Source organism: Arachis hypogaea, chromosome 12, assembly GCF_003086295.3.
Source record: "Arachis hypogaea cultivar Tifrunner chromosome 12, arahy.Tifrunner.gnm2.J5K5, whole genome shotgun sequence".
Taxonomy (NCBI): domain Eukaryota; kingdom Viridiplantae; phylum Streptophyta; class Magnoliopsida; order Fabales; family Fabaceae; genus Arachis; species Arachis hypogaea.
The window spans coordinates 18,036,289-18,052,145 of NC_092047.1; the positions used below are offsets into that span (position 1 = coordinate 18,036,289).

At 30.7% G+C, this 15,857-nt stretch overlaps 1 long non-coding RNA gene and 1 pseudogene across 1 annotated transcript; one reads left to right on the top strand and one right to left on the bottom strand.

The window, feature by feature from the left end:
- The first annotated feature begins 439 nt into the window (after positions 1-439).
- Positions 440-2,954, top strand: LOC112727040 (plasma membrane ATPase-like; annotated as a pseudogene).
- Positions 2,955-7,391: 4,437 nt separating this feature from the next.
- LOC140177293 (uncharacterized) lies at positions 7,392-15,409 on the bottom strand. The gene is made up of 3 exons (XR_011869111.1): positions 15,303-15,409; positions 13,606-13,676; positions 7,392-8,044 (listed from the first exon to the last, which is right to left on the bottom strand). It is a non-coding gene; the product is annotated as an uncharacterized lncRNA (long non-coding RNA).
- Positions 15,410-15,857: the final 448 nt, after the last annotated feature.

Genomic DNA, 15,857 nt, shown 5'->3' on the forward strand with positions numbered 1-15,857 from the left:
AAAACAAGTTATATTAATTTAAAAAGTGTTTAATTTCAAAAATTGAAAAAACACACACACATATATATATATATATATATTATATATATAAAAGCGCCTTTTCCATAATTTCAAATAAAAAATTGCACAATAAACTTCATTTTTAGCGCTTTAAACTAAATCAGAGATTGAAAATTAGGGCACGATTTCAAGCTTTTAGCCCTCTCTCAGCTCACTCCCTTTCCCTCTTTCAAGAGTCTCAGTCGTCTCTCATCTTATCTCGGCATTCTCTCACTCACTCCCTTGTGCTTCCAGCCTCAGAGTCTTCTTCATCGCATCAAAGCTCCTCAAAATCTTCTTGTCTGCGTCGAATGATGGATAGAATCTTCTTCTCTGTGTCAAAGATGCTTCTCGGTGCTGCATTGATTCTACGCGCTGCACTGCTCCCCGGTGACCCTCAATGACGACGCCACCAACAGTGGCTGCAAGGTGCGACGGTCAATGCACCGGCGCTGCCCCCTTCTTCTCTGCCACCACCAATCACGCGAAGGTTAGCCCAGCCACCACTAGAAGCCCCTGTGAAGCTCAGTCAGCCACCACCTCTGCTCGACCGCCCCTTCCCCTGTTCTCAAACTCAGGTAAACCAATGTTTTCTTTTTTCATTTTAAAAAAGAAATTAATTAAGATTGATTCTGAACTTCTAATTGATGTTCTAAATTACTGATTATTTGGGTTGAGCTTGGGAACAAAGTTTTGTGTATTGTTTCCATTATTGTTTTGAATTTCAGATAATTGTTTTGATTATTAGTAAATTGATTATTGTTTTAAATTCTGATTACCAGTAAACTGATTATTCCTCTGGTTGTTTGTTCTGAACTTTTTATTATAAGGTGAATTTGTTGTTTTGATTATTGTTATTATAAGGTTTCTCCATTTGTTTTCTCCTTTCTTGTTCTTATTTTAGTTGATGTGATTATTGTTGATTTTTCAGATTATTGTTGTTATAATATTTCTAATTATTGTTCTGTGGTCTGAACTTCTGATTTGTACCTGATTATTGCTGAACAACATTTGATTTCACCTTCTTGTTGTTTGTTTAGTAGAGAGTAATGGGAGGAGGAGAAAAGTGTATTCCTCCACAAATGATCGAGGAGAATAAAGCAATGGATATCGAAGCTAACACTATAATGTGGCTGGCTGATTGCTCCTGCTCCTGCTATTGTTTTTGTTCTTGATTTTAATTTACTTTATCTTCACTGGTATTCTGATTGCTGCTATTCACTTGGTTAGGAAGTTGTGTTGTTCTATTCTGTTTCTTTCTGCTTATGTTTATTGAAAGATACTCTCATCAACTTAAATATATTTGCTAGATATATTTACTATCAAGATAAACAATACTTCTTGCCATTGAAAAAATTCAACCATTCCTTTATTCTGGAATCAGTTAAATTTGCTGATTTGGGACTCAATATTTTAGTTGGATCCAGAGCTAGAGTTTGATTGTGAAGTATACCTTGTAGGATTTCTTCCAAATGCTGGTGTAGTAGTTGGTGTTTCTCGGAAAATGTCATTGTCAGTTGGTTTAGAATTTCCATGTTTTGAGCCCTTTCCTCAAGCATAAACAATATTGCACTGTTTGCTGCGTCATGTTCTTCAAGTATTATAGTTATTCATACTAAGGATTGATAAGTAAGGTGAACTGTATTGCAAACTTAGTTATTCTATGGTTAGTAAATTGAATTGCATACAAAGTTTTTGTTTTCTTTGGTTGGGTGCATGAGATGAAGTTGTTTGCTTTTAGCGCATCTAATCACATATGCTTGCTTAACAAATTGAAACCTTATGAAAAATTTACTTTTACTTTTAAAATATTTCTTATTTTCTTTGTCAAAATCTAAAATGATTTTAGATCTAATTGAATGGTCAATTAGTTATTGTTACTTTGTCATTTGTTCAGTGCAAGTTATGTTTTTTCTATTGCGTGTTTTAAGAGATCGCCACTGGAGTGAACAAGATGCTGCAATTTGAGTACGAGGAGACATAATCAACATTAAATTAGGAGATATCATTCCGGCCGATGCTTGTCTTCTCGAGGGCAATCCTCTAAGTGTTGATCAGTCTGCTTTAATAGGAGAATCTCTTCTAGTGACCAAGAATCCAACTGATGAAATATTTTCTGGATCAACAGTCAAGAAGGGTGAGATAGAAGCAGTTGTGATTGCCACTGGTGTGCATGCCTTCTTTGGTAAAGCGGCTCACTTGGTGGACAGCGCTAACCAAGTTGGACACTTCTAGAAAGTGCTTACAGTAATTGGTAACTTCTGCATTTGCTCAATTGCTCGAAACGTATGATGACTATTGAGGAAATGGCTGGGATGGATCTCCTCTGTAGTGACAAAACTGTAACCTTGACATTGAATAAGCTCAGTGTTGATAGAATCTTGATTGAGGTATTTGCTAAGGGTGTTGAGAAGGAGTATGTTATCCTTCTTGCTGCAAGGGCCTCTATGACGAAAATCAGGTTGCTATAGGTGCTGCAATTGTTGGGATGCTTGCTGATCCAAAGGAGGTAAATATAGTAAAACCACTCTCTTTAGGACAAGAAGGATACAGATAAAATGTTTTGATTTAACTCATAATTTTAATGTTTTGACTGACCAGGCTCAAGCTGGAATCAGGGGGGTCCATTTTCTTCCATTCAATCCTGTAGACAAGAGGATTGCTCTAACTTACATTGATTCTGATGGAAATTGGCCCCGTGTGAGAAAAGGGGCTCCGGAGAAGGTAAAAACCTGTTTCATTGGCACCTTCTTATGATGGTTATAAGGATGACAAATGCTTTTTTTTTTCTCTTTATTTAGATCATAACCCTTTGCAACTGCAAAGAGGATGTCAGGAAGAAGGTTCATGCAGTGATTAATAAGTTTGCTGAGCATGGACTTCGGTATTTAGGTGTTGCAAGACGCATATTGTAATTTAATTTCTAACTGTATAAAGGTTTTAATTTGTTGACCTTCCTTAGATTTAACCTTTAAGGTGGGTAACATGGAGCACAATTCATTAGAAAATGCATCCTCAAACGTCATCATGGCATCAAAAACAACAAAATGGTTCATAAAAATCAGCCATATAGAACTCCGTACCATTTCAGCCCCAACAAAATTGGATGAACGGTAATATATATATACACACACACACACAATGCTGATAACTATTTCTTTTTGTAATTTTCAATTAATTTTCATGTGTGAAACCAAACTGTATGACGAAGAAAAGCATTCATTTTTCTTACATCACCGGTTCTGTTTTATTGTACATAGTTATGTAGATTTTGAAAGTTGCCAAACATCTCCTTAAAGACTGCAATGAACACATTGAATTTTTATGTCCAAACATCATGGTAGATCTAATAATAAAATAGGATAACACCTTCACGGTACTATGCTTCTACTTCCTTTGCTTCATGTCATGTGTATGTCTCCTTGTCAATGTTAAGTCTTATGCATTGATGCCATGCTTTTTATCTGCCATTTCTAATTCATTTTCTTTTGTCTTGTGATGACATGTTTTGTTTTGTTGATGAGAATTATTGAAAATTGGCTGCTTCATTATGCAGGTCCAAATGGTAAGCACATGAACTTCTATATTGGTAAGTAAATCAATACACATTAGGCTAAAAAAACTCATTATGATATACTTCATGTTGAACATGGAATATATTTACTTGCACTATTCCTTGAAAAATGATTCACCTAATGCATAGGCTTATCTTCTTTTCATTTTTTTGCTCATGCCTCCAGGTTTACTAAAATAGATGGTTCTTCTCATATAATAATATTTCTACCTTGCCCAGGATCTCAGCAAATCAACCAACTATGTTTGCAAACATAGATACTAATGTAGATACTTATAGTTTTGAAGAAGCATGTGATTTAATACATTTATCTCACTATCAACTACTAAGCTTTAGGTGTTGTTTATTTGTATTTTTCAGTTTTTTAAAATTTTTAATGTGCAATGAGAAACTTAGATGTATAATGTATAATGAATTTTATAGAAGCAGGATCACATTTGTGTAGCCAGATTAAAACATATTTAAATAAGTGAGTGAATACTTACTTTTACATGATATTGTAATTGAGCTTCTCTCTTTATTAGTTTACTAATTAAGTCGTGTTTTTTAGAGCTATTGAATTGATAGAATAGGCATTTGATCATGCTTAAGGCTTGGTTATTATTAGGTTAAGCTTCAATACCTAATTTCTTTAAACATGGTTTGAATTTTTTTAAACGTGTATAATTTTGATGAACTAATTATATTTGTATGCATTATAATCTTTTAGTTTAATGATTAAAATAAAAAAATAATGAGGTTTGTTTTAGTATACTGACGAAATTGGCATTCTAACTAATATTCTAGAAAAATTAGCGACATATTCGCTGTTGATGATGGTGACAAATTAAAGACTTTATTGCGACTGAAATATTTATGAGATATCTATCGATTTGTTACTAGTTTAAAAGGAATTTGCGATGACATTTTGCGATAGTATTGCAACTAATTGACTACACATTATTCCCTACCAAATTGGTGACTATTTCATGTCTCTACTCTCATTTAGAATAGTTTTGGTTTAGCGACAAAATTCCTACAAATTTGATTAAGAATTTTCAAAGATTAGTTATAGATTTGCTACAAAATGTGATAGATTTGCGATCATATTAGCGAACAATTTGCGACGACTTAGGTACAGAAAAATTCCTCGCTAATTAGCGTCAACTAAGCATTTCATTTTATCTACGAAGTTAGCTTGCATTTAGCGATGAGCCTGCTGCAGTAGAGTTTGTCGCTAATTAGCGACTACCGTTTAGTCTATTTCTTCTATGGAATTAGCTTTTACTTTAGTGATGAATTTACGACTATCTATTCGGTAGCTAAAATTTTTTTCGATGAATTAGCGACTGCTATGTTTGCCTCATTGATCTGCGACTTGTAATTAGCGACAAAAGCATTAGTTGCTAAGTGGTAGCTAATCCGTCACAAATTATATTTTGCGTCAGATTAGCGATGATTTTACGACTCTTTTTGTGGTAGCTAATCGGCCATATTCTTGTAGTGTTTCAACGGATCTCATTCTTTCCTTCAAGTGATGGAATTCAAAATTTTATTAAGGATAGTTAATGCAAACCTTGGAACAATGAGAGAGAAATTGTTATTGATTTGATGGTTGCCTTAATGAGGCACGCTACCTAAAGCAAAGGAAAGTAAAAGCAAATCATTTTTTTTAATTTGTCAAGATCACTTAAGTATTTTTCTTTTCCTCTCTCTCATTTCTTTCTTCTCTTTTCGGTCATTACACAGCAAACCATGAAAGCTAAAGCTAGCCACCGAAGAGAAGAAGATGCATGCTACAAGACCATCACAATGATGGTAAGAAAAAGAAAACATAAAGTATGATGTGGCTAAGATTCTCATTCACTTATGGTAAGATTTGGTGAAGAGATCTTGGCTTCTCCACACCAAAAATGGTTGAAGAAGATTTCGGTCAGAGAAGAAGATCCTTTGAGGGATGGCTTGTCTCTGATTCTGCTCAACCACCACAGAAGGTAGCTACAGTGGCTACGTGATGGAAGAGGCAGAGATTGGAGCAGATGAAGCTGTCATCATCAAGCATGCATCAAAAGCTAGGAATTTATCTTGGAGAGCAAGGCAGGATGGAAGGTTCGGATTGATGATTGTTGGTGACCAAAGAAGGACTAGAGGTAATTGCATGTTGGGTTTTGGATGGGTTATATCTTCTCTCTCTCTGACTGAACCGGTTCTGTTTGAAGAAGAAGAAGATTGGCTTGGTTTGTTTGGTTTCAACCTTGGAGGCTTCTCCCTATAAGTAAGGGTGAACAGTCAGGGTTTGATTCAAGGAGTGAGAGTGTAAAGCACAGAGTTCTCAGAGCTACCTAAGCTAACAGAATTTCTTCTCCTTCAATATTTTTATTTTGTAATTTTTCTGTTTAATTTTGTCTGTCTTGAGTCTCATGGAAAAAGGCAAACAGTGAGGTTTGCATGGAAAAGCTATAGAGCAGAAAAAAGCAGAGAGTGCAAAATTAAAAGAAAAAGCCATAGATGTCCTTAGAGTTCCTTTGTACATCTGTGTTGTGTTTCATGATTCTGTGGGAATTTCCTTGTAAGTTGGGTTAGCACTTTAAAGTTGAAAGTTTGGTAGTGACCAAGTCAAGTTCAGGATTAGGTTTAGAATTCTGGACTTGTCCCAGATAGGAAGGGTAGTTCCTAGGGAGAATTGGTGTCTGTAATAAACGATGATCATAGTGAAATTCCATCATCTTTGTGATGGAGACTGGATGTAGGCTGCACTGCACTTAGCAGCTGAACCAGGATATATCTGGGTATAATTTTCTCTCTCTTCTACTCCATTTCTGTTTCTGCTGCACAGGAGATAAAACTAAAAATATCTCGTGCTGATCGACGAGACAAAAAGAAAAGTCTCGTGGCTGTATACGAGACAAAAGAAAAAGTCTCGTGGCTAGTTACGAGACAAAAAGGCAAAAAGTCTTCAGAAAGTGTTTCAAAGAACAGCAAGTGTTATCAAGTGAAAAAGGGACTAAGATTCAACCCCTCCTTCTCTTAGCCACTGAAAACCATCAAAAAACACATACAATTTATTTTTGGATCCAAATAAACCTCAATTAGACTAAGAAATAAACCGAAATTATTTAAAAAATAAAAAATTTAAAATTTGGTCAACACTTAGCAGCATCAAGTAAACCTCAATTAATTCACAAATGAACCGAAATTATTAGTTCAATTTCGAACAAATAGTTAAAAAGACTCGATCATCAACAAAACACATCGAATTCATGTCTGGATCCAAATGAACCTCAATTAAAAGGAGGAAAAGAAAAAATGACGCAACAACAACAGCAATAAAAGAATGATGATTGAGAGAAAACACGCGACGAAGAAGAAGGAACGCGAAGAAGAAGAATGAGGAAGATGAAAAAGAAGAAAGAAGAATGCGAAAAAGAAGAAAGAATGTGAAGACGAAAACGAATAAGCGTTATTGAAATGCGCATGTGTATACACTGGTGTAATGAAAGTGGTTTTTGTTGAGTTTTGAACTCCTTAATTGGACTTGGAAATAAAAATGTTTAAATATATAGTTGGACTCTTAAAAAATTCACTCTCTACTTATATTTTTAACTATTTGTTAATGCACCTAAAAAAAATTCCTTAGTACAAAAATTACTGAAATTCACGTGCAAAGCAACTAGCAACATGAATCACTATTGTACAATCCATAATCTAATAAGACAAACGAAGTCTTTCTTGAGTTTCATTTACATATAGCAAGGCAATCTTAAATTATTTAGGACTTCAATGTGATAGATTCCCCAAACTTATATAAGTTTATAATTATAACATTAAAGAAACAATTGGATGGGATCCAAGACCTATATAAATAATAGGGTTACAGCTACCTAGGGTCAATAGGTTCATAGGATTCAAGCAACAAAAAAACAAATAGTTGCCAAAAATGACTTCCCCTAATTTCTTTGAGATCCAAGACTGGAACACATCATCTTCACCAAATTTTTGCTTCCAAACATTTTCCAACAACAATGTTGATGATTCTCCTTCTTTTGATATCATCGACTTCTCTATGCATTCACAACAAGTCCCAAAAATAGGTAACAACAACAAATACAAGGAGAAAAATGTGAAGAACAAGAAGCATGAAGAAGAATATGAAGATGTTCATCATGGTGAAAAAGGAAGGTACATAGGTGTAAGAAAAAGACCATGGGGAAAATTCGCAGCCGAAATTCGAGACACAACAAGGAATGGAACAAGGGTTTGGCTTGGAACCTTTGATTGTGCTGAAGATGCTGCTTTGGCTTATGATGAAGCTGCATTTGCCATGAGAGGTTACAATGCTGTTCTCAATTTTCCAGTCCAAAAGGTCAAAGATTCCTTGCAAGGAATTGAGTATAGTTGTGGCAACAAAAACAACAAAGGGTATTCACCAGCACTTGCACTCAAAGAGAGAAACTACATGAGAAGAAAATTGTCATCATCAAAGGAAAATGATACTACTCAACATGCAAAGTGTAAAGGGAAAAGTGAAGAATCATCATCATCATCATCATCAAGTAGTAGTGTGATGGTGTTAGAGGACTTGGGAGTTGAATATCTTGAGCAACTCCTAAGTATTTCGGATAATAATAATAATAATCAAGGTGAAAGTCCTAGTTATTACTTCAAATAAATCTTGTTTAATTTCACTTAGATTTAATTTCTTTTCTTCTTCTTTGTTTGATAGTTGTTCTTTATGGACATTCTAATAGGGCATGTTTTAGTTTTATTTCTCTTTTCTCTAATAATCTTGGTAATCTCTTATTCATTATTTTCTCTTTTGTGTTTCTGTAATTGTGTGTTTGTGAGTTGAGAGATCTTTAAAAAAAATCACCTTTTTTTTTTTTCCTTTAGAAGAGATGATATTCTTCTGTTTGATCAACTAATTATCATGGAAGACAATGCTGCCAATAAAATTCAATTTTGATTCTCACTACTGTAGTAATGTTTATACAATCATTTAATTAGTTCAAATTTTAGTTACTTTTTTCAATATCAAAAATTATGATGGGTACGGTACTATAGGCTATATCATAGCTCAACACAAAAGGGGAATAATTAGTTACATTTTCTTCTTAGTTAGAAATTCCATAAATTAGTGCAAACTAGGGTTTGCATCTAACATTTAGATTGATAAAGATTTGATACATTTTGAAATTTGTTTTACATATCTCATTCTCCTGTTGGTAATAAACGGTCAAAAGAAAATGGGGATTTTACAATCACAATAACCCGAAAAGTGTTCAAGGATAATAAAAGTAGTTGACAAAATTTAACAAAATATATATATAGGTGATGACAATGAACGCAAGGAGCATTATTATTACAAATTACTGTAAGCAGTGTCAGTAACAAATTAAACAACTAAAAGTCCTTAAGCTGGGTTTACAAGACTTTGAGTTTGAGAATAATAATAATAATAATAATTTGAGGATGGCTAAGATTATAATCTTGGTTAAAAGTCTAAAAATGTTTGTAATTTATGTTTTGTGCAGAAAAATAAAATATTTAAAATAAGTCTAATTATAACATCTAACTAATTCACTTCTCAAGTTCATATTCAATGAGACCAATACTCCAATCAAAGATTCATTTTTTTTTTCTGATTACAACCCACGTGATTAATCTCTAAGCTAAGTTAAGGAAGAAAGAGAACTTTTACAAATAAAAAAGGGTGTTTAAAATAGGGTTTAAGCATTCAAGAAAAAGTAAATCACAATCTTAAAATTGAAAAGAAAAAAGAAGGAAAAAGTCAAGATTTGGAACTAACAAAACAAAATCAAATCTGATTTAATTCAGAGACAAATCAAAAAAGCCAAATTTTTATATTTGTGTTTCTATTCTAATTTGTTGAAGATGCTTTTTTTGTGCATGCATCATTCGAGTAAGATGAAGAAAATGAAAGTTGTGTATCACTGCTACAAATCAAAAGTTAAAAATAAAATTTGGAACCAAAAATTGGATAAATGACTCAAATACTTGAAGCCAAACAAAAAAGAAAGAAAGAGAAGTAGTAAGGTAAGGATGCATGCCAACTCTAATCATTGCTGTTGTCTCATCTCTCCTACATCTCTAATATGAAATTTTGAAAAAGAAGAACAAGTTAAAGGTGTCCAACCAAGTTCAAATTGTGAAAGCTTTACTCTTTTTTAAAAAGGATAAACAGCTAGAAATTAAAGCAAGGAGAGTAAGTATACTGTTTGAGACTTCATAGCTTTCCAACTTAACTTCTCCTTCATAATTTTATATTGAATTTTTATTCTTCAGTTTTTATCTTTCTTTGTTTTTTATCAATGGAAAAAGGCATTATGTGAGGTATTAGAAAAAGTCACTGAGAGAAAAGAGAAAAAGAATAATCTTGAAAAGAAGCGAGAAAATTATATCAAACTCTTTTGTATTTATTTCTACTTTGTATTCATGATCTTGAGTGGATTCCCTTACTAAGTTGGGTGAGCACTTAATGGTTGAAAGTTTAGAAAGTGAACCTAGCCAAATCAAGAATGGATAGAAATTTGGTTTATCCCAGATAGGATTGGGTAGAATCTTAGAGAATTGGTGATTGTAATTTTTATGAAAGATAGTAAAAATTCTACCACAGTTATGGTGGAGATTGGATGTAAGCTGCATTGTTCATGGTGATTGAATCAAGATATATGGCTGTATCATTCTCTCTTTTTTGTTCTAATTCTGTTTTTCATTCGACATGAGACAAAATAAAATTATCTCACAGAAATCATAGTAACTCAGAATATCCTAAAATAACGAATTTGCTCAGTTCTTGATCAATAGTAAAAAATAAAATAAAATTATCTCCTGTTATATTAACTTAACAAACTCAACAACAACTAAGATTTAAATTTAATTTAAAATTAAAGTGAACAAATTTAAAGAAGTCATAGATTCAATTCCTCATTTTTTATAAACCATTGATAACCTTCACTGCACAAAAAAATATAATTAGATGATAAATAAAATGGAGTCCATTTTAATTTATTCTTTAAACCTTCCTTTAATTTTTTTTTTAATCCATTTTCTCCTAAGAAACGTATTCATAAATGTATCCTTAGAAAATCTGCTCTTTGAAACATATATAGTTAGAATAGATATTAAAGAATTGATTCCTATATACTAAATCCCTGAAAATAAACCCTCTTATTAGATACATTTTCTTTCAATACTTAAAGCATGCACTTCACTCTTAAACTTAAAGATAGGTTAGAAATATAATTATTTATTTATTTTTTTATCAGCTTAAATTTAAAAAAAATATTATTATATAATATCAAAATTTCTATAACTACAAATCTAGAATTTAACTTTTATTAAACCCCAAAAAGAGAAGAATTTAAAACAAGACAAATTAAAAGAGAAAAAAAATATGCAAAAATTTAAACACATCCAAAAAAGATTCTTATTTGAAAAATATAATTATTTTTATATGTCTCGTCCTATCAATTTAAATTTTTAAAAGAAGTGATATCATAACAAAAAAGACACAAATTATAAAAAACTCTTATAATAATAGATAAAGTATTATTTTAGTTTCAAACGTCAGAGTTGAAAATTAAAATACCCATTAATATTTTTTATTTTTCAAAATTATCCTAGAATAAAATATTATTTTGATCTTTAATATTTGAGTCAAATTTTAATTTGGTCTCTAATGTTTTAAAGTCTTATTTTTATCCCAAAAAGTTTTAAAGAGGGTTTAATATTGTCCTATTGTTAAATTTGACACAAATAATTAACAAAATGACTGACGTGGACGTTAACAACGTTATTATTAAGTCATATATTATTCAGTGTGTTAAAAAAATATAACTAAAACTTTCGTTTTTGTAACACTTTTTTTTGTCGATGTCCTTCTTATAAAAAAAATCTCAAATCCTATCAATCAATCATCAATGCTCAAGAATCAAAAGGAAAATTTTTTATGTTGATGATCGTTGATTGATTTTACTTATGTACCAAAATCAAACATTATTGACTCTTCAATATGCTAATTGTTTGTGTTAAATTTAATTGTGAGACAACATTAAACACATTTAAAATTTTTAAAACTGGAATATAAAATTTAAAATTTTTTAGACTAAAATAAGTCGTTCAAAATAATGCCATTATTAACTTCACTATTAGTTTATCACTATCATTATTATTGTCCCAACATTAGCACCTCCATTGCCACCATTACTACTACCACCACCATAGCCATAGCCATTGCCATTATTGCCACCACAACCACAACAACAATAATGGATATAAAGGCCATCATTTCAAGATCTGGTGGTGACCGTGGCAAAGGGTTTGGTATTAATGAAATAATTAGGAGAAGTGGATGTTACATATTGGAGGAAAGACAAAAGCAAGGCAAGGAGCAAAGACAAATTAAATCAAAGACTAAAGATGAAGAAATCGTATGAAATTGTGAAATAATGTTAAGGGTAATTTTGAACAATAAAAATGTTTAAGGATCATTTTTATTTTTAGCTCAAATATTAAGTATTAAAATAATATTTTATTCTAAATTCAAAAATAATAAATTGCTTTCCAACAAAAAACTAACAAACCTGATAACAACAAATCAACAAAAGTTGGCACTAAAGATTATAGCCCATAAGTTACTCAAATATAACAAAAATCTCTATTAAACAGTGAAAATCAATAACAATCAACTAATATTTATTTGTGTACAAATATATTTATTATTTAATTTATTTATAATATATATTTTATATTTCAATAAATATTCTATATTAATTACTGATTTGATAGCTAAATTTATGTGTATATAACATAATTGATAACACAAATACAAGATAAGAGTGAGACAGTAAAAAGGATAACCAAAATTGCTCACTCAATGTCTACAACTTTAAATATCCAAAACAGTAAAGAGAGATAGTTGGTGCTTTGCAATATTTAACCATCTTAAGACTTGATTTATCTTTTTCAATTAACAAGGTTTTTCAATTTATACATGCATACCAACTATAGAACTTTGGTTTACATTTTTCTAAAATTGTTGTGCTTTTCAGATTCAGATTGGATTGGTGATATATAAGATAGGAAATCAATTATTGGATATGGTGTCCACTTAGAATGTAATTTGGTGTCTTAGAGGAGTAATAAACAAATCAAAATCAACCGAAGTAGCACAGAAGCAGAATATCGAACTATAACTACTGTTCAATCAAAACTAATTTCTATCCAACAACTACTTAAAAAGCTATAAATATATCAACCAATTGTCCCTATCATCTATTGTGACAATCAAAGTACAATTTTGTTAGCTGCAAATTCAATCCTTCATACAAGCTATAAGCATATGGAAATTTACTTCCATTGCTTTCGAGATATGGTAAACAATAAAGAACTCTTTGTTGTTAGCATTATTTTTGTGATTGATGATCAAATCAGGAATATCTTTATAAAATCTCTCTCAGCATCTTTGTTTCATAAATTTAAAGACAAACTTGGAGTGGTTGTTAATCCCACGGCGAAGTTTATTGAGGGGAGAATATCAAGGGTAATGGTAGTTAGAGATGTGAAAAATCAGTTAGGTTCATTTATAAAAAGATGAGTTTGTTAGGTTAGTTATAAGAAACAATGTATCAAGAAACTAAATGTATATTAGACATTCAAATGCAAATCAAACAATGAATTCCATACAAATTTGTTCTCAAAATTGAGGTCATGAATATATAGAGAAACTGGTGAATAATTTGATAACTAACTTATTAATTGTCGAAATATATATAAAAGAAAATTGAATTGATGAACAATATCAATTAGGATCAACCTTCTACCAACCGAAGTTCAATCCACTGATTCTTGTTTGCATAATCAATTAAACAAACATCTTCACTCTATAAAAAATCAATGCAATAATATTCATAAAGTAATTTTCTCTCTGAAATACTTGGTAATACATTTTTCTAGGAGAAATAAGAAATTAAAGAAAGTTAAGTTGAACCTACCTCTTGATTCACTACTGTTTGGTTGTGCAACTTCTTCCCATGAAATTAATAATTTTCTTCATCCCCACAACCTTGAAACATTATAAACCCATAACAATAATTTGATTTAGCAATGAGAGAAATTCAAAAAAGAATAAAAATTAAAAATTAAAAAAAAAAAATAAAACAAACCTTTTGAGGGTGAAAGAAGTAGATGAGGGTTTAACAAGAGAAAGCAGCAAGAAAGAAAAAAGCGGAGGTAGGGGTAGGGAGAGTTGAGAGGTTTGGTAGGAGAAATAATATAATATATAACTATAATTTATTCTTTAATTTTATTTACCCAGTTAATAACGTTGCTCTCCATGATTCCGTGCGTCAGCTAATTGGATTACATTTCACATAAAATTGATTTAAAAAAAAAAAAAAAACTTATGCGTATCATTTAAAAATTTATCATTAACTAATAAGTTGCTACATACACAAAATAAGATTTAAATTCTCGACATTTATTTAAGTGGACGACTAAATTAATCACTCCACTGATCCAAGTTGGCTAGGATAACTTCTCTTTTTCTGTTCTATAATGATGAGTATACATGCTAGTGTTTTCTTTTATTATTTAACGTGTATAACCATAATATATGTGAGATTGATAATTATTATGTATGATAATTAAATATTTTGGTCACATATATAATATATTGAATTTAGATGTTCAAGTTTCATGAATTAAAAAAAAACATCTTACAATATTATCTTTAAATATAAAAAGAGTATTTTAGAAAATAAAATCTAACACCGGCCTTATATATATAAAGAATATTTTAGAAAAGAAATTTAACACTATATATATAATGTAATTTAAAATTTTGTTCCTATTAAAAGTAAGACTGCCAAGGGAAAAATATAGTTGGTGTTTTCTATAATGTCCTACATTTTTTTTTCCAAGGGGTACGGTTTGGCATTTGTTTTTGCTTATTTAACAATAAACACTCATCGGATTGATTACTTTAGCTATGCTTATGCGGAAATTTTAATTATATTTAGCAAAAGAAGGATTCAATTATGTTGACTAAAACCCTGATCTTACTTTTAGATGAATCTATAAATATAATTATTTCTAAATTTGAAAAAAAAAACTTAAAAAATTTTAGTATAATTATTTCAAAATTAACCTCAAATAATTAACAGATCATGTTGAAAAATAATAAATGCATACCATCATATATAATTTTCAATCAAAATAGTTCTTAGATAAATAAACGGTATAAGTTATGATTTTTTTTTTAAATACTAAATCTAGCATTGTAATAAAGAATATAATAAAAGATTTAAGAATCGGTAATTCTAATAATGAAAAATATAATATAATGTGATACCCAAAAGAAAATTGGATTAGTTTGATAAAATTATCAAAAACATTCAATAAAACTAGTATAAATATTGAGTGCAAATCAATTTGGATTCATCATATAATCAACTCACTTATTTATTTAAATAAGTATAAAATGTTTTAAATTTTGTCTTATATATGCAACAATCTATTGATCAACAACAAAAATTTATCCTAAACTTATTGAGTCGGAAAAAGCCCTAAAAACCCAAAACCTTGAATAGGGAGTGCATGATAAGACATTATTCAATCTCAATAGATGCAATCTCAAGATCTCAGCTACTACAATTTATTTACAATTTCCAGCAAGTAAATTAGTACTTACATGTATATCCAGATATAGCTTCCCCTTGAATTGATATGCCTATAACTGTGAGTTTTATTTCTTCTTTCCTTTAAATTATGATCATAAATCAAGGTTTTAGAGGAAGGAATGAAAAGAGGAAAAACAGCCTCCATAATATAAAGTTATTAGTTTGTACCTTTTTGGACTTTGATGAAATCTTATATTATATTATATTCCAAAGTGGAAACATAGTGGATATATAGTGAAAGAATCAAAAATGGTGTATCTATAATCACTTGTTTAATATATAGCAGCCACATAGAGACAAATGTATTGCTAATTTAATTTGTAATAGAATGGGTTCACACATATATACAAATGTTGGGGCATGGATTATATTCGGTAACAATTTAGTAACATGGAACAAGTTGAAGCATGATAATGGTCGTTAGAGGCAACGCATCCATGTGTCCAGATACAATTTCGCTCATGGGGGCTAATGGATTATAAATTAAATTTAATTTGAATCAATAATATAATGGAATAAATAATGATTAATTGTGAAATCTTTTAATTTCATCTTCGTTCAAAGAG